The sequence below is a fragment of the Rhineura floridana genome, chromosome 1 (assembly GCF_030035675.1).
Source record: "Rhineura floridana isolate rRhiFlo1 chromosome 1, rRhiFlo1.hap2, whole genome shotgun sequence".
Lineage (NCBI taxonomy): Eukaryota > Metazoa > Chordata > Lepidosauria > Squamata > Rhineuridae > Rhineura > Rhineura floridana.
The window spans coordinates 274,995,457-275,014,216 of record NC_084480.1 but is presented as its reverse complement, the minus strand read 5'-3'; the positions used below and the strand labels follow the sequence as shown (position 1 = coordinate 275,014,216).

Below are 18,760 nucleotides of genomic sequence, written 5' to 3'. Positions count from 1 at the left end.
TGAGGCTTTTAGAACACTGACAGTTGGTTCTTACTGAGCATGCCCCGCGTTATCATAGAGTTCCAGCCAAAATTTATTAAATTAATTAAAAATCAGCCAGGCATGTTTTAACTTTTAAACTGCAGAAGATGAAGGTCAGAGTATGGGGCAAGGTCAGTAGTAGGATTACAGGTACTCTGTGAACATGGCTGATTTTTAATGAATTTCAACAGATTACGAGAACTCAGAGAAAAAAGTGCAAAAGGGCTCTTTGGTTTTTTCTCTCTTTTTACACTTTGAACTCTCTATTCTCTCTGACTGTTTTGTGTATGGCCATGAAAATTGAGAGGGTTGTTAAACAAGCGTTTCTGAGTTCAGGACTATAAGTTTTGTAAGGTTTTGTTTTGAAATGAGTTTATGGGAAGCATCAGAATGGCATGAGGGATATTTTCAATTTAACATTGTGGAATGTCAAATATCCACGCTGGCTATAGTATACAGCCACTCTTGTGGCTGTATAAACTCTGGGAACACATTTGGATGAAAATGTAGTAGAAAAAAAAAGAAGCAAAAGCCATCAGGCACAATCCTGATCTCTCCTCTCCCACTCACTTTCCACATGTTCTTTCCCTCTGAGCCTGACAAGGGCCAACATGTTTATTTTTAGCAGCAACTTGCATATGCTATCTCTGGGCTATATACATATAGTAAAATATAATGCATGGGGCATTCCCTTAGAAGAAAAGTTTATTTCCTTGTTGACATTGTTCTGTTATTTATTCATGCCACATGAGGCCACAATGAAACCTATGGCTCAGTTATTGTTCAGTGAGCCCAGGGTTTTTGCTCGCCATAGCTTTCTTTAAACAAATATTTAGCTAATAAATCAAGAGTGATACATGTAATTATAGCAAATAGAGGCTCATCTATTTAGGCACGCAAGGTTAAATACTGGGAATGAGATCAGCAGGGAGACCTGGAAAGAGAAAACAACATAAGCAGAAGACAATTATATGCCATGAACCAAGAAAGGACCAGCAGAACAAGTAATAGAGCACATTCAACAACATAAATACATCACCCCCCATAAATCACCATCACTAAGAATATTTCACAGACTCAAGTATAGTTACAGTGGACTGAAAGAGAATGAGGAAGCAACATTTACAAGTCATTGCTATAAATTCCTGACACATAAACCCAAAGGCATTGAGTGTGCATCCACACAGCAATTTTCTTATTACCTTTAGTTTGACTTTGCCCAGATCTCCTAAGAATGAATAAGCATGCCTTCTATCTATTAAAATAATTACAGCAAGAGACTTCTGGCAAGAATCTCTCCATTATATTGAATCTGCAAGAGAAATTGGAGCGATATGTCTGACTTCACAAATCTAGATTTCAGTGAAAGTATTCTAGTTTTTTTTTGCAGGTGTAAGTGAGATCAAAATGCGATCAGAGTATTTCTTGTAGCCACACAAAAGTCAAGAAAAAAACATGTTATTCTTTGCATACTGAAATCTGTGTGACCCTTCTAAGCTGGTCATTGCAATTGACTTGTCTGAAGTCTAGGAAGAATTCTGGTTTAAGAGTTCCAGAGCCTTTAAGAGTAGTGTGGCAGGCAGAAATCCAACAGATCTAGCCTTTTCTTCTCAGACTGGCCTTTGCCCTCCCCCAGCCCTGCATCTGTGCATCTTTCCCTGTCTTATGAATCGATTCTTAGGGACAGTGAACAACACAGGCTGTGCATCTATCCTAAGCATTTCTTTCTTGGCCCAGTCTCATGAAAAGGAACAGCTAAACGTGGGCAAACATATTAGTATCCCAGTGTAGATGTGTGTGTCTGTTCCAGGCCAATGTTGAAGAGGACCAATTTTCTTTGTATTCAAAAGCCAGTGTACTGAAGGATCTTAATGATGGTTTCATATTTTATTTTATATGCAGCATATCCTCAGTGTTGCTTTTGGCAGATGATCGTTTTATTTGCACTCCTCAAACCTCTTCCTGGAGTTGTTTTCTTTTGCAATGGTCACACTTTATTTCTCCTGTATATATTTTATTATTTATTTACTTATTGTTTGATTTATATCCCGCCCTTCCTCCTAGCAGGAGCCCAGGGTGGCAAACAGAAGCGCTAAAAACACTTTAAAACATCATAAAAACAGACTTTAAAATACATTAAAAAAAACTCCAGACACTCTTGGATGAGACCGATTATCTGGATCCATTTCAGTCGGGTTTCAGGCCTGGTTTTGGCACAGAAACAGCCTTGGTCGCCCTGTATGATGACCTCTGTTAGGAAAGAGACGGGGGAGTGTGACTGTTGATTCTTCTTGATCTCTCAGAGGCTTTCGATACCATCGAACATGGTATCCTTCTGGGAAGACTGGCTGAGTTGGGAGTGGGAGGGACTGCATGGCGGTGGTTCTGCTTCTACTTGGCGGGTTGGCTCCAGAAGGTGGTGCTTGGGGAACATTGCTCAGCACCCTGGACTCTCCAGTATAGGGTTCCACAGGGGTCAGTTCTGTCCCTCATGCTGTTCAACATCACATGAAACCATTGGGTTCAGTCATCTGGAGCTTTGGAATGCGTTGCCATCAGTACGCTGATGACACGCAGCTCTATTTCTCCTTTTCATCTTCTTCAGGTGAGGCTGTCAATGTGCTGAACCAGTGCCTGGCTGTGACAATGGACTGGATGAGGGCTAATAAACTGAGGCTCAATCCAGACAAGACTGAGATGCTGCTAGTGGGTGGTAATTCTGACTGGATAGTGGATGTCCAACCTGTCCTGGATGGGGTTGCACTCCTCCTGAAGGAGCAGGTTCGTAGCTTGGGAGTTCTCCTAGAACCATCTCTGTCACTTGAGGCTCAGGTAGCCTCAGTGGCACGGAGTGCCTTCTATCAACTTCGGTTGGTGGCCCAGCTATGCCCCTATCTGGACAGGGATAACCTGGCTTCAACTGTCCATGCTCTGGTGACCTCCAAGCTAGATTACTGCAATGCGCTCTACGTGGGGCTGCCTTTGAAGATGGTTCAGGAGCTGCAGCTTGTGCAAAATGCAGTGGCCAGATTGGTAACAGGGACCAGACGGTTTGAACATATAAAATCGATTCTGGCCCACGTGCATTGGCTGCCTGTATGTTTCCGAGCTTGATTCAAGGTGCTGGTTTTAACCTATAAAGCCTTACACGGCTTAGGACCACAATGCCTAATGGACCACCTCTCCTGACATGAACCCACCCGTACACTACGCTCAACATCTAAGGCCCTCCTGTGGGTGCCTAGTCGGAGGGGAGCTGGGAGTCTGGCAACAAGGGAGAGGGCCTTCTCAGTGGTGGCCCCCAAATTATGGAATGATCTTCCTGACGAGGTCTGCCTGGCACCAACACTGTTATCTTTTCAGCGCCAGGACAAGACTTTCCTCTTCTCTCAGGCATTTTAGCATGTGTTTTTAAATTGTTTTAATTTTTTTTTAAATTGTGTTTTTAAATTGTTTTTTGTATTTTAAAAATTTATATATTTGTTTTTATTGTTTTTAATTTCTGTAAACCGCCCAGAGAGCTTCGGCTATGGGGTGGTATATAAATGTAATAAATAAATAAATAAATAAAACAACGTTAAAACATTTTTTTTAAAAAAGCACACACAAGGGAAACAGGCACTTGAAAAGGCTCCCACTCATCATGAATCCACAGTATGAGTACAGGCAGCAAAAAGGATCAAATAGCACACCAAGAAACTCTGTTTTTTTGTGTACCTGCTTTCACTTTAATGCAGCGTGGGGTGGGGGGAACCTGTGGCCTTTCAGAAGCTGCTGAACTCACATCAGCAACAATCATAAAAGGCCCTATGCAGCTCAGGACCATGTTACTTGAAACAGTGTCTTATCCCTTGTGGACTACCCAGGAGGTCACGGCAGTCTCTGGGACAGCTTCTCCTGCAAGTTCCAAAGATTGCAGAAGATTTGGAGGGAGCTCTTAGCGTGGCTGTCCATTTTGTTTCTGTCAAGATATGACCGATGCCCACTATCTGCACTTGCAGGAAAAAAATTGGCAACACTTTGTTCCAAAAAGCCTTCCCAGCTAGATGAATAGGTTTCTGCCATAGGTGTCTACTTGGTTTTCTTTTTATCTGTTCCTACTTTCTCTATTGTTTTTGACTGTTTTTAGTTGTTTTATTGCATTTTGGATATTGCCTTAAGACATGCATGTAAGGTGGTGATAAATAACAACAACCAGCCTGGCTGATAGCAAGGGATTATGGGAGTTGTAGTGCAGCAAAATATGGAGGGCCACAGGTTTTCTCACCCCTGCTTTAATGTATACCTTGAGTTGATCTTACCAAAATATGCCTCTACCTATGTAGATTTACAATGTAATTTAAAATCTAGATACAATTCCCAGAGTTCTATGAGAAGAGAGATTGATTATTAAACTTCTCTGGAAATTCTAGCTCTAGGAGGAGAATAGGGGCCTTCTAACAACTCTCAGCACCCTTAACAAACTACATTTCCCAGGATTCCTCCAGGGAAAACCATGCCTTCTTAAAATGTATGGTGCTGATGGGGCCTAAGGAGCAATTAAAACAATATACAGCCCAGGATAAAATAAACAAACAGTATAAAAACCGGAGATTAAAACTAATATTCAGAGCTTGGAAGTAACTAGTTACAAGTAATGAATTACTTGTAATTCATTACTTTTTCGAGTAACAAGTGGGTAATTCCTTTACATTTTGATTGTAATAGAACTAGGAGTAATTTTACTACTTTTGTGGAGTAATTGTAACGTTTCCAGAATTACTTTTGGGCATTACTTGAGGGGGGGCAGGGGAAGTCTTCTGCCCCTCTGATTTGTGGATGAAAATCATGTGTCTCAAATTGGGCTTCTGTGCAGTATTGCTCTTTCCTCATGCTCTGTGGATGAGTAGGAGGCGATGCAGGAGGTGGCGGAGAGTGAGACGGGGTGGAGTGGAGAAAACAATTATTTTACAAAATGGATAGTGGTGGTGAAGAATGGAGTGGAGGGAAAAAGGATCCGGAAGTCAAGAACATGGATAAAGGAGGAGGAGGAGGCAGCAGCAGAATGGAGATAAAGAACTGTGGAGGTGAAAGATGATAGTGTGTGTGTGTGTGTGTGTGTGTGTGTTGTGTGTGTGTGTGTGTGTGCGCGCGCGCGCGCGAGAGAGAGAGAGAGAGAGAGAGAGAGAGAGAGAGAGAATACTGTGCTTGCACTTGGCACACAAAGTGGCCTCCACCACCCTCTCTGGCTACTGTGCTGCATTTGCAGTATTTTAACTTTTTTGCATCTCAGGGGAAAATGTTTGCTTGAGTGAGTGTCCCTTAGTTGGTGGCAGGGCAGGGTCTGGGAGGTGGTTAAGTGAGAGGGATTATGCTGGCTGGCTGAGTGGGGGGGTTGCACTTGGTTTGACGGGAAAAGATCTGAGTAGTGGCCTCAGCCTCCCTCCCCACCACCCTTACCAGCGGAGAGACCACCATTTTATTTATTTATTTATTTATTAGACTTTTATACCGCCTGACTAGCAATAGTTATTCTACTACCTCTGTATGTGTGTGTTTATTTTTACTGTTGTTTTAGGCTACTTAGATGTGCAGCAGCCAAGGCCAGCACCTTGTAGGCTTTTTTTTTAAAGTAACTGAAATGTAATTATAGTGACTACTTTGGAGGAAAAGTAAAGTAATCAGTTACTTTCAGAGCAATTGTAATTGTAACGGTAATTACTACTTTTTTGGGCCATGTAACTGTAACTGTAATTTATTACTTTTTAAAAGTAATCTTCCAAGCTCTGCTAATATTCTAAAACAGCAGAAACCAAAACATGATTTCCATACTCACAAGTTCTTGGTTCATATCATTGCTATGCTTTTCACGCAAAAGCCATCAGGAACTAATTTACAGCGGATATGAGGTTGTGGCTCTCCTATGATACGGGTGTTTGCTTATTTTTTCAGCATATATTAGTCACCTTTCTGCAAACATTCATCATATAAAAATATATAAAAGTGATTACAAAAGAGTAACTAAATTATATTTATTTTATTATTATTTGTTTTGCAAAGCCAACAGAAGTAGTAAAAACAAATGAACAAAAACAATTTTTAACCCAGCAGATTCAATCAATAGTTCCAATCAATGAACCGCTGCTTGAATGACAAAAGCATTTTGCTTCCTCAATTTTCTTGAGGAACAAGGATTGTCCTGAGGTATATGGCTGTCCTGGCAATCTAGTGTATACAGAACCATAACATGCCAGCATTTTGAGAGGACAAATATGAAAGAAAAAAATGCACCCATTTGAAAATACTTCTGTTTTGTCGGGTGTAGAAAATGGATTTCTCAGTTCCTGAATAATATTTATATTTTCACATCTGCTGAGGCTCTGAATTTCTGTATATTTCATTTAGGACCCTTCCTTGATTCATTTTCCATCTAGATTCAAACATGCTTCCTGATGAACTGCCTCGCAGAAATTCATGCCATGGTTGTATCAATAAACCAGAGTTTATTCCTTGGTACATTGGTTTACCTGACCATTACGCTAGGCATTTCCAGTCATTTTGTTAGACATATGGTCAGAAAATGTGCCTGGTAAATCTTCAGAATGAGATATGTTTTATGTGACAGCTGAATTCCATTGGTGTTTTTTTGCAATAAACATGTCGGCCATAATTGAACACAGTGGCTTAAAATCAATGGCCTTATGCATGTTTAACCCTACACTGCTGTGTAGCAGACCTAATTTTCACAAGCAGCAAATTGATGTCCAGAGTGCACCACTTCATATGGACTGAATGTTCCACAACAAAATACAAATATTTTTGTACATAAAACTAGATGTCAGGGAGATAAGGCCTACTGAGCTTTCTCCCTGGATGAACATTCCACCGTGTCTGTCCCCACAATGGTTTCTGAAATTATATAGTCCAGATAGAGCATTGCCAACTCATCTGCTGTTTGTGAGAAACCGAGCAAAGTGTGAAGGGGAGATATGTATATCTACACATGCAGTTGACACTAGACTTCATCCAGTCTTATGGGGTCCATTTGGACCCAGGTGCACTCGTCATTTTAAATTTACACATGAGTAGACTACAGGGGTGTCCTTGTAGGACATTATCACAAATTTTAACCTGTCCCATATTTCAGCCAGGTACCATTTACTGTTTTCCTTCTGGAACCAAAAGAACCACTGGGGTCCAAAAATACCCCAGAAATCGTTGTTTACTCAATATGCATGGAGAAAGGGCAACGTATACTGCTCAGAATAAATCTACCTTCTCTGAATAAGTGTTCAGTTTATTTGGTTTTTTGCTTTGGCTTTGATGCTGTCAAGCACACTAGTGGTGACAACACAGAAAAAAATAGTCTCTGGGGTACAAAGTTACCCCGTCCTTCAATTAGAAATCTCATTGGGGTACAAATACACCCCAAAGATAGCTAGTGTGATTTTATTTGCCCGGGTTGGATGAAGGCTAGGGATGGGTAAATATGTGAAATTGGTTTGTCTCTGATTACTTATTTTTCCAATCTTAACTTTAGTTCTGCACATTTTCATATCAGTTTGCAATTTTTTAAAAAAATCCTCATGAAAATTCATCAGAATTTTTGTGTGAATTTCTTCTAATATTTATATGCAATTTTCCCTAATATACGCATTTTTGCAAAGCAATTTTCCCTAATGTAATGTATTTTGTATGTTATCTTCACTGATATATGCATTTATATGCACTCTTTAGCCTAGTATACTCATTTCGTACACATTACTTGGCCACAGAATAGCATTGCAAAATTCAGAGAAGTTTGAAGTGTGAATGTTGAAGGATGGCTGTGTTTCAGTTTGCGTATTGTTTCACAAAGCTCGGCTTTGGTATGTTGGTAATAATAGTTTGTTGTCCTGTGGTGGTCCTTCTAAAATGTTCTGCCTAAGATGGATCAGTTATCTGCTATATATTTTGTCTTTATCATTTGGACACTTCTTTTTTTTTTTTTTTTACAATAATTTTTATTCAAATTTTCATAAAACATACAAAACAAAATCATAAAACATTCAAAGACAAAAAACAAAACAAAACAAAAATGATTAAACAAAAAAATAAAATGTTGACTTCCCATTTGTCGCAGATCAAATCAGTTATAGGTCTACAATATATAACAATCCTGTCTCTTAAATTATATTATAAAATCACTTTCCTCCAGTAGTTATCTTAATTCATCATCAAATCTCATAAACATTACTTTATTCTTTCCACAAAAAGTCAAAGAGAGGTTTCAATTCTTTAAGAAATATATCTATCAATTTTTCTCCAAATAAACATATCGATTAATCCATCTCGTTAATAATAATAATAATCTTATTGTCATAACCATAGTCCAAATAAACATATCGATTAATCCATCTCATCAAAATCTGTTAGGTCCAATAATTTCAATAGCCATTATTCCATTATCCATATTAATTCCATCTTCCATCTTCAATAGTCCTGTTAAGTCCAGTAATTTCAGTGTCCAATCTTCCTTTATCAGTATTCCATAATAATCTTGCTGTCATAGCCATAGTCATATAATAAGAGTCTGATGGGAATTTCCTCTATCCCAAATATTTTCTTGCCATCAATTCTGAATAAGTTGCTGAAATATTGTTGTAAAGTCATATCTCTGTTCTTCTTATTTACAAAATGCACTGGCTCATCTCTTGAGAGTTTTTCCATTATCACATGGCTGCAGTTAATTCCATAGATTTTCTCTATATCAAGCTCCATCACGTCATTCCAGTCCAGAAGATTATCCAAGCCATTGATAACTTTATCTCTAATATCTTCATTAATTTCTTCAGAGATAACGTTAAATTCCAAACAGTAGATTTTATTGCTAATATCCATAAACTCCAGATCTTTTTCCAATTCCACATTTGTTCCAATCTCCAGGGCTTGTATCTTCCCTTTATTTTTTCTTTTCTCATCTCTGATCTCATTCTCCTCTCTCACAGGATCCCCTATTTCTTTAAGCTCCTGCGTCATTTTGCTCAGTTCAATTTTCAGCTCCTTACTGCCCTGTCGCAGGGTTTGTTTCGTTATCTCAATCTCATCCATTATTTTCTGAAACATAATTACTTCCAGATTCTCAGCCACTTTCTTGATTGCCATTTTTAAAACCACGAAAACAAAACAAAACAAAAATAAAGAAGAACCACTTCTTATTTCATCAACAATTGGGTTAATATTCCAGGCTTGATGACATCACAGTATAAACAGAGCAGCCTGCCTTATCTCTCTATGTTCAAGAATGCAAAACAAATTTAGTTCCCAGCATCAAAACAGTTAGTGGCGTCGTGAAGAAGCAGATTCGTCAAAATAAAATAGACCAAAAAGAGAATAGTCCCAGACAATATAATGTTCCTCGGAATAGAAATCCCTCTTCTGTTTATATCTTTAGAATGCACTTCCAGGACAGCTTTTTGCAATAAAAACAGAGATAAGCTGTTAATTTCGTGAATAACAGAGAAGAGTTATAGTTCACCCAGAAGTTCTTTAAAGCTGATTCATTTGACAAATCTCTTTTTGCTGCAACAATTTAAACCAAGTAAAAAAAATAATAGAAAGAAGGGTGCTTGCCTGTTAGTCCGTTTTCTCTTTGAAGAAAAGATAAACGTATCGCATTAATCAGATAGAGCTTGTTTGGAAGTCCGTCCGGCATTGCTGGCTGGACCTTTTCTCATAAATTAATGAAATCCAGTCCTCCCAACAAAAACAGGCTTTTGAGGTTGATCTCTACGTTTCTCCCTGCCCGGGAGAAATTTCATCAGTCAAAAAAAAAAATGTTCTGACTGATTTATATCTGAATAAGCTTCTTTTGAGGTGGGAGCCCGTCTCAAAAGCAGGCACAAGCGAAGTCACCCTTCCCGGAAGTCTCATCATTTGGACACTTCTTAAGATATTGTAACCAAATTTTGCATGATGGTTCCTGAAATCCAAAAGCTGGTTTTTGTCTGTTTGGATACTATTGGACCCCATTTTGAATCACAATGGTGGACTAAACCTTTCAAAACTGCACTAATTTTAAACACTTATTTCAAAGCTACATACTTTTTTTTGGTATCTTAAAATTCTCAAGCAATGCTGGGCACTGCCTGCTAGTATAACTGTTAGGACTAGCCCTAGGTGAAGATACTGTGCTGGCTGTGGCTGATTGAAATTATAGTCTAAAACGTCTGAAGGACACTAGGGTGAGGAAGAGTAGTGTAAAATGTGAAGCAGTAGGCTTGAAACTGGTTTTGATATGTTTTACTCCACTGTTGGAGGCAGTATGCCTCTGAATACTAGGTGATGTGAATCATAAGTGGGGAGAATGCTGCTGCACTCAGGTCCCCTTTGCAGACTTCCTACAGGTATCTGGTTGGCCACTGTGAGAACAGGATGCTGGACTAAATGTGTCTTTGGCCTAATCCCACAAGGCCCTTCTTATGTTCTTGCTTATGGAAAGTTGGTTAAAATCAACATAGTTTTGAAAGCTTCAGTCTGCCATCTTGATTCAAAATGTCACCCAATTGTATCCAAACATAAACAAAAACCTGCTCTTCAATCTCAGGAACCATCATGCAAAATTTGGTTGCAATATCGTAAAAGCTGTCCCAAGAATCAAGTGCCAAAGAGACAAACATTCCAAAGCATATTGTAGATGTGTATTTAAACTGAGTGAATTTCATTGCAATGATCCTGATGTCATGTGTCACAATTCCAGTCCATGAGGGAGCCGTAAGTGTAGCAAGGATTGCAGTTTCCTCTTGGCAGGAAATCAAGGAGAAGAATTTTCTGTTCAGATATGGGATAAAGGACAATTTATACCCAAGAGCGGCCCCTTGAATAGAGGGAAAATAAAAGTGGCAGAGAGACATGAGCAGAGGACTGTTTGTGTGTCCTTCAAAACAAGATGAAAAGTCTTTGGCTTGGCCATCAAGAAACATGTTAGAGACAATTTACAACCAAATAGCAGTCTGAGAACTAAGTCTGTCTTAGTTAATAACAAAATGTTCAGTTATTGCAACAATGATTTTATTCCTGGCCAGCCTGATCATGGGATCCATCCTGTGTTTCAGACAGAATCTCTGGCAAGTCTTCAGTCAGAGACTTTGGCAAGAGAACATCCACACAGAACATCACTTCCTAACTACTCAAAACCCATTCACTGCATTTCCAGTATGATGCAAGTTCTGATTATGTCTGGGAATGTAAGAGCTCTTGATGCCTTGTACAATAATTTGTAAATACATGAGACTGTAATTATCCCAAAAAGAAACAAACAAGGATGAGGAAGTTCATCACGTTAACACAAAAATCTAGCAGTGGAGAGGCATGTGGAGAGGGGGAGATCCAACAGAGATTACATACTTGACCTTCAAGAAGCTCTCAACAGAATACCCCACCAACAGTTCCTCAATATGGTTAACAGCCCTATGGGAGTTGGGACGATAGCTTGACTTATGGACTGCTTAAACACCAGGAAAAAGAGAGCCAGAGTAAGCAAACAATTGTCACAATGGAAGAAAGGAAGCAGTAGCGTCTCCAAGGATCAGTATTGAGAGTAGTGCTCTTAAATTCTTTCATAAGAGCCCTGCCAGATCAAAGCAAAGACCATCTAATCTACTAGCCTCGCAGATAGCTATCAGAAAGAGATGCCTATAGGAAGCCTACAAGCAGGATATGAAGCAAAGAGCTCTTTCCTACTGTTGTTCCCCAGTAGCTGGTATTCAGAGGCATACTGCTTCTAATCCTGGAAGGAGTATACAACTGATCATGCCTAGTAGTCATTGACAGCCTGTATGTTTCCAAGCTCGATTCAAAGTGCTGGTTTTAACCTATAAAGCCTTACACGGCTTGGGACCACAATACCTGATGGAACGCCTCTCCCAACACGAACCCACCTGTACACTACACTCAACATCAAAGGTCCTCCTCCAGGTGCCTCCTCCGAGGGAAGCTGGGAGTCTGGCAACAAGGGAGAGGGCCTTCTCAGTGGTGGCCCCCAAATAATGGAATGATTGTATTGACAAGGTGCGCCTGGCGCCAACACTGGTATCTTTTCGGCACCAGGTCAAGACTTTCCTCTTCTCCCAGGCATTTTAGCATGTGTTTTTGAATTGTTTTTAAAAATGTGTTTTTAAATTTGTATATCTGTATATTTGTTTTTAATGTTTTTAATTGTTGTAAACCGCTCAGAGAGCTTCGGCTATGGGGCGGTATACAAATGTAATTAATACTAATACTAATACTAATACTAATACTAATAATAATAATAATAATTTAATTTTTGTGTCGCCTATCTGGCCAAGGCCACTCTAGGTGACGTACACAATTAAATTCCAGTAAAATACAATTTAAAATACGATTTAAAATACATAGCAATACAATACAGTCGACAATAAAGGATTAAATTACAGCATAAAACAGTATGTAAACAACGGGCATTCAGTAATAGTGATAAAAGCTTAGCCCACCCCGGAGGTCCCGAAGGCCTGTCCAAAGAGCCAGGTTTTTAATGCTCGGCGGAATGCATCCAGGGAAGGGGCATGTCGAAGATCGAACGGGAGGGAGTTCCAGAGAGTGAGGGCCGCCACTGAAAATGCCCTCTCCCTAGTTTCCACCAACCTAGCTGTTTTCGTTGGTGGTACTGAGAGAAGGCCCTGCGTGGCTGATCTAGTCAGGCGGCTAAGTTGGTGGTACTGGAGGTGCTCCTTCAGGTAAACTGGGCCAAGACCGTATAGGGCTTTAAAGGTTAATACCAACACCTTGAATTGGGCCCGGAAAGCAACTGGAAGCCAGTGTAGATGAACTAACACCGGCGTAATGTGATCACGGCGGCGGCTATTTGTAAGTAAACGGGCCGCCGCATTTTGTACCAGCTGTAGTTTCCGGGTCATTTTCAAGGGTAGCCCCACGTAGAGCGCATTGCAGTAGTCCAGTCGAAAGGTGACCAGTGCATGCACTACCAGTGGGAGCTGATGAGCAGGGAGGTAGGGTTGCAGCCTCCGTATCAGGTGTAATACAATACTAATACTAATACTAATACTAATACTAGCCTTATCCTCCATGAATTTGTCAAATCCCCCTTAAAACCATCTGTGTTGGTGACCATCATTACATTTTGTAACAGCAAATTTCACAGTTTAACTACACACTGTGCTGCAGTTTCACTGGGCTGCCTTGAGTTCTAGTATTGTGATGAGAGAAGGAGAAAAACTTCTGTCTATCCACTTTCTCCACACTGTGCATAATCTTATAAACCTCTACTCTATCATGCCCTACCTAAAAAAGGATGTAGGAAGGCAGAGGAGCATTTCCACTGCAGGGGACTGAATAAGGTGATAGAACCAAAAGCAGATTGCTGGGTAGACCGGAGCTGCTATGCTAGTTTCCTAGCAGGTGGGGTGCCATTGCTTACCAGCACCACACTGACCTCCCCACCACCTCCCCACTCCTTCTCTTCCTCCCAGTAAGCAACAGCAACCCACCTGATGGGAATCTAGTGTAGTGGCTCTGGAGAAACATTTCTGCGAACTGCCCTCTTATTCCTCTCCCTTACCTAAGGATTGCAACATTAAGGTTTTTTTTAAAAAAAACACCAACCTGCTTTTTATCAATTATTATATCTTGATGAAATTTTACTGCTCATTTTAGGGATTGTAATATGGATTGTAACTTGATTTTTAATATTGTTATGCCTACTATGTAATTACTTTGTCCACTGCCTTGTGAAGGCAATTGCCTTGAAAGATGCTTTAGAAATATTTTAATTAATAAATGTAATCATAGCTTTAAATCTACACCTTAATTAAAGCTTAGATAATTTAACACCCCCCATATTTGGGATTGCTTAGAATCATAGAATTGTAGAGTTGGAAGGTGTTGACCATTGAACCGCACTGTCACTGAGTTTGTTTTCCATCAAGTCTGCAAAACTGTAACTAGGGGGGGAGTTATGTCTTTGCCCAGTCTGGGAACGGACTGCCAAGGCCGTTGTTATGGTAACCATCGCGATAGACTGGGAAAGTTCTAGCAGCTATCTGTGTTACTCCTTTGGAGTAAACTAGACAAAGCTGGCATAGATAAAAGACTTCTTTTTTTTTTTTTTACAATAATTTTTATTCAAATTTTCATAAAACATACAAAACAAAATCATAAAACATTCAAAAACAAAAAACAAAACAAAACAAAAATAATTAAACAAAAAAAATAAAATAAAATATTGACTTCCCATTTGTCACAGATCAAATCAGTTATAGGTCTACAATATATAACGATCCTGTCTCTTAAATCATATTATAAAATCACTTTCCTCCAATAGTTATCTTAATTAATCATCAAATCTCATAAACATTACTTTATTCTTTCCACAAAAAGTCAAAGAGAGGTTTCAATTCTTTAAGAAATATATCTATCAATTTTTCTCCAAATAAACATGTCGATTAATCCATCTCGTTAATAATTATAATAATCTTATTGTCATAACCATAGTCCAAATAAACATTTCGATTAATCCATCTCATCAAAATCTGTTAGGTTCAATAATTTCAATAGCCATTATTCCATTATCCCTATTAGTTCCATCTTCCATCTTCAATAGTCCTGTTAAGTCCAGTAATTTCAGTGTCCAATCTTCCATTATCAGTATTCCATAATAATCTTGCTGTCGTAGCCATAGTCATATAATAAGAGTCTGATGGGAATTTCCTCTATCCCAAATATTTTCTTGCCATCCATTCTGAATAAGTTGCTGAAATACTGTTGTAAAGTCATATCTCTGTTCTTCTTTTTTACAAAATGCACTGGCTCATCTCTTGAGAGTTTTTCCATTGTCACATGGCTGCAGTTAATTCCATAGATTTTCTCTATATCAAACTCCATCACGTCATTCCAGTCCAGAAGATTATCCAAGCCATTGATAACTTTATCTCTAATATCTTCATTAATTTCTTCAGAGATAATGTTAAATTCCAAACAGTAGATTTTATTTCTAAAATCCATAAACTCCAGATCTTTTTCCAATTCCACATTTGTTCCAATCTCCAGGGCTTGTATCTTCCCTTTATTTTTTCTTTTCTCATCTCTGATCTCATTCTCCTCTCTCACAGGATCCCCTATTTCTTTAAGCTCCTGCGTCATTTTGCTCAGTTCAATTTTCAGCTCCTTACTACCCTGTCGCAGGGTTTGTCTCGTTATCTCAATCTCATCCATTATTTTCTGAAACATAATTACTTCCAGATTCTCAGCCACTTTCTTGATTGCCATTTTTAAAACCACGAAAACAAAGCAAAACAAAAATAAAGAAGAACCACTTCTTATTTCATCAACAATTGGGTTAATATTCCAGGCTTGATGACATCACAGTATAAACAGAGCAGCCTGCCTTATCTCTCTATGTTCAAGAATGCAAAACAAATTTAGTTCCCAGCATCAAAACAGTTAGTGGCGTCGTGAAGAAGCAGATTCGTCAAAATAAAATAGACCAAAAAGAGAATAGTCCCAGACAATATAATATCCCTCGGAATAGAAATCAGGAATAGAAATCCCTCTTCTGTTTATATCTTTAGAATGCACTTCCAGGACAGCTTTTTGCGACAGAAACAGAGATAAGCTGTTAATTTCGTGAATAACAGAGAAGAGTTATAGCTCACCCAGAAGTTGTCCAAAGCCGATCAATCTGACAAATCTCCTTTTGCTGCAACAATTTAAACCAAGTAAAAAAAATAATAGAAAGAAGGGTGCTTGCCTGTTAGTCCGTTCTCTCTTTAAAGAAAAGATAAACGTATCGCTTAAACAGATAGAGCTTGTTCGGAAGTCCGTCCGGCATTGTTGGCTGGACCTTATCTCATAAATTAATGAAATCCAGTCCTCCCAACAAAAACAGGCTTTTGAGGTTGATCTCTACGTTTCTCCCTGCCCGGGAGAAATTTCATCAGTCAAAAAAAAAAAAATGTTCTGACTGATTTATATCTGAATAAGCTTCTTTTGAGGCGGGAGCCCGTCCCAAAAGCAGGCACAAGCGAAGTCACCCTTCCCGGAAGTCAATAAAAGACTTCTTTGGTTATTACAAACCTTACACCATGACAAGGTTATAAGAATTCACCTGGGTCTCAATGGTTTCCTATCCCAAGAAATTCCAATGAGAAATGTTGTCAAACAGGGATGTATATTGGCCCCTTTCCTGTTCAACTTTTTTATTAATGATATTGTTTTAGAAATGACTTCCTCTACGTTCTTTCCACCTTCAATCAAAGAGAGGAAAATCCCTGTATTGCTCTATGCCGATGATCTACTCTTGCTTTCACAAAACAAGATCGGTATAAAACGAATGCTATTGCATCTCCAAAATTATTGTGATTCCCAATTGTTACAAATTAATTATATAAAATCTAAAATAATGATTTGTGGAAAACACAGTAAAGCAAAATCCATCTGGCGTTTAAATGGCCACACTATAGAACAGGTTCATACTTTTAAATATTTGGGACTCCTTATCAATAATAAATTGTCGTGGTCACACCAATTGGCTCATATAAAATTCCAGGCGAGCAGGGCCCTCGGTATATTGAAGAAATTCTTTTATTCTAAGGGAGGCCAACTCATAAGACCCATGTCCAAGCTTTATTCAACAAAATTACTCTCGTTAATTATGTATGGGTGCGAGATTTGGGGTCCTTCGTTGCAGCTTGCCCTTGAACCAATTCAAAACACTTTCTTTAAACAAATTATGGGTCTACCCAAGGGCACCCCAGCTGCTCTCCTGAGAGCTGAACTCAGTCTTCCCTCTTTAACGGCTAGGATAGACCTAGTCTTTTTTCAACTATGGAAGAAACTCTCGGATACTGATTCATTCTCACTGGCCAAACTATGCTGGCAGGAGCAGTTGGATAAGGGGGGCTGGGCAGGGAATTTCCGTGTTCTTGGTATTCAATATTTGCTAACCCCTACCCACCTACTTAATCTTAATTCGAAGTCTCTCCGAAATCAGATCTTTGAGTTTGATGCACACCAAGATAGGGCAGTGATTGCCAACTCACAATTTTCCAAATGGTATTCCCACATTAACTCCACCCGAATGTGGCCTCACTATTTGGATATCTTGACAAGGGCTCCCCTTCAGAGAGCCTACACCGAGTTGCGATTCCAGGTGATGCCATCGATGTTCCTACAAGGTAGATACCTTGGCATCCCCTACGCTAAAAGGCTATGTATAGCCGGCTGTAATGTACCAGAAGATTTGACACATTACATACTTGATTGTCCTCTGTTTTCTCTACCAAGATCTAAATTCCTACTTCCAATAATTCATGCAAATCAAGACAATAACTGGTTTCAGATTGTGATTTTTTTATTGTCCTCCATCCAACCTCACATAATAATTGCCACTGCTAATTTTGCTTTGGCAGCAAAAAAGCTTAGAGCTATATATGTCATGAATAGTGGTTGTAAATGACATTTCACAGCTCGTGTTTTTATTTTGAATGTTTTAAACATAATTGTATCTTTGTGTTTGTAATCCTGTTGTAATAGCCAATAGCTGTATACAATTATTATTAATTAATAAAGGTATTAATAAAAGGTGTTAAGCTGTGTTCTTCTGTGTATTGCCTCTGAACTGAGAGGTTCTCTTCTGTGTTTACCTTTGGAGAGAGATGTACCAAAAGGGGGGTGACTGAAGAAACTCTACATGTATTTACTCTTAAGCCTCTGGCCGTAATGTCTTAATAAAGACTCTTAACATTATCCAATGCTCTGAAGAAGTTTCTTGCTCAACTTAACTCCAACATAATGTATGCTGTTTCACGCAACAATGCACACACGTCAACAGAAGGGGCCTATAAGGCCCGAGTCCAACCCCTTGCTCAATGAAGGAATCCAGTTTAAAGCATACCTAACAGGTGGCTGTCCAGCTGCCTCTTGAATGCCTCCAGTGTTGATTGACTTCAACATATTTTACAATTTGGTACATCATGTTGACCTTATGATGCAGATCTATATAACTTGTGATGCAGCCTTCCCCAACCTGGTGCCCTCCAGAAATTTTGGACTACAACTCTCATTAGCTCTTGCCAGAATGGCCAATGTTCAGGGATGATGGGAACTGTAGTCCAAAGCACCAGGACAGGTGAGGCTGGTGTGACCTGTGGAGCTGAATGCAATTCACTAGCAGTATTTGGCCACTCAACGGGGACTCAATAAGCCTCCTATATTTGATGTCTGTCTTGGGACTACAAAATTAAGCACTTGGCAGGCCACAATATATGGTTTATATACTGCATTTACCTTTGACTTCATAAATTGTGCAGGTGGCTCAGGGCTGTGGCTCAGTCATAGAACATCTGCTTTGCATGCTTAAGGCCCCAGGTTCAATCCATGGTATCTCCAGATATGACGGAGAGAGAATCCTGTCTAAAATCCTGGATAGCTGCTGCCAGCCAGTGTAGATAATATTGAGCTAAAGGGACCAATGGTCTGACTCAGTATAAGGCAGCTTCCTAGGTTCCTTCTTGATATACAAATAATGAAGTCCTGACCAACACATGTGCTCAAGATACAGGTGTCCAGAAGATTGCAGAATAGGCCTACCCCAAACAGCAGCAAGCAATAATTGCTGTAATGCAGGGAAGGGGAGTCTGTGGCCCTCCAAATTTGGTTGGACAGCAGCTCCCATCATCCCTAATTATTGGCCATGCTGGCTCGGGCTGATGGAATCCAACAACATCTGGCAAATCACCTCCTTTTT

General features: G+C 39.4%; 1 long non-coding RNA gene across 1 annotated transcript in view; it reads right to left on the bottom strand.

The window, feature by feature from the left end:
• Window positions 1–831: 831 nt before the first annotated feature.
• Window positions 832–18,760, bottom strand: part of LOC133372855 (uncharacterized) — a 43,578-nt gene continuing 25,649 nt past the window's right edge. The window contains exon 3 of the long non-coding RNA XR_009759565.1: window positions 832–955. This is a non-coding gene — a long non-coding RNA (uncharacterized LOC133372855). The remainder of the gene's footprint in view (window positions 956–18,760) is intronic.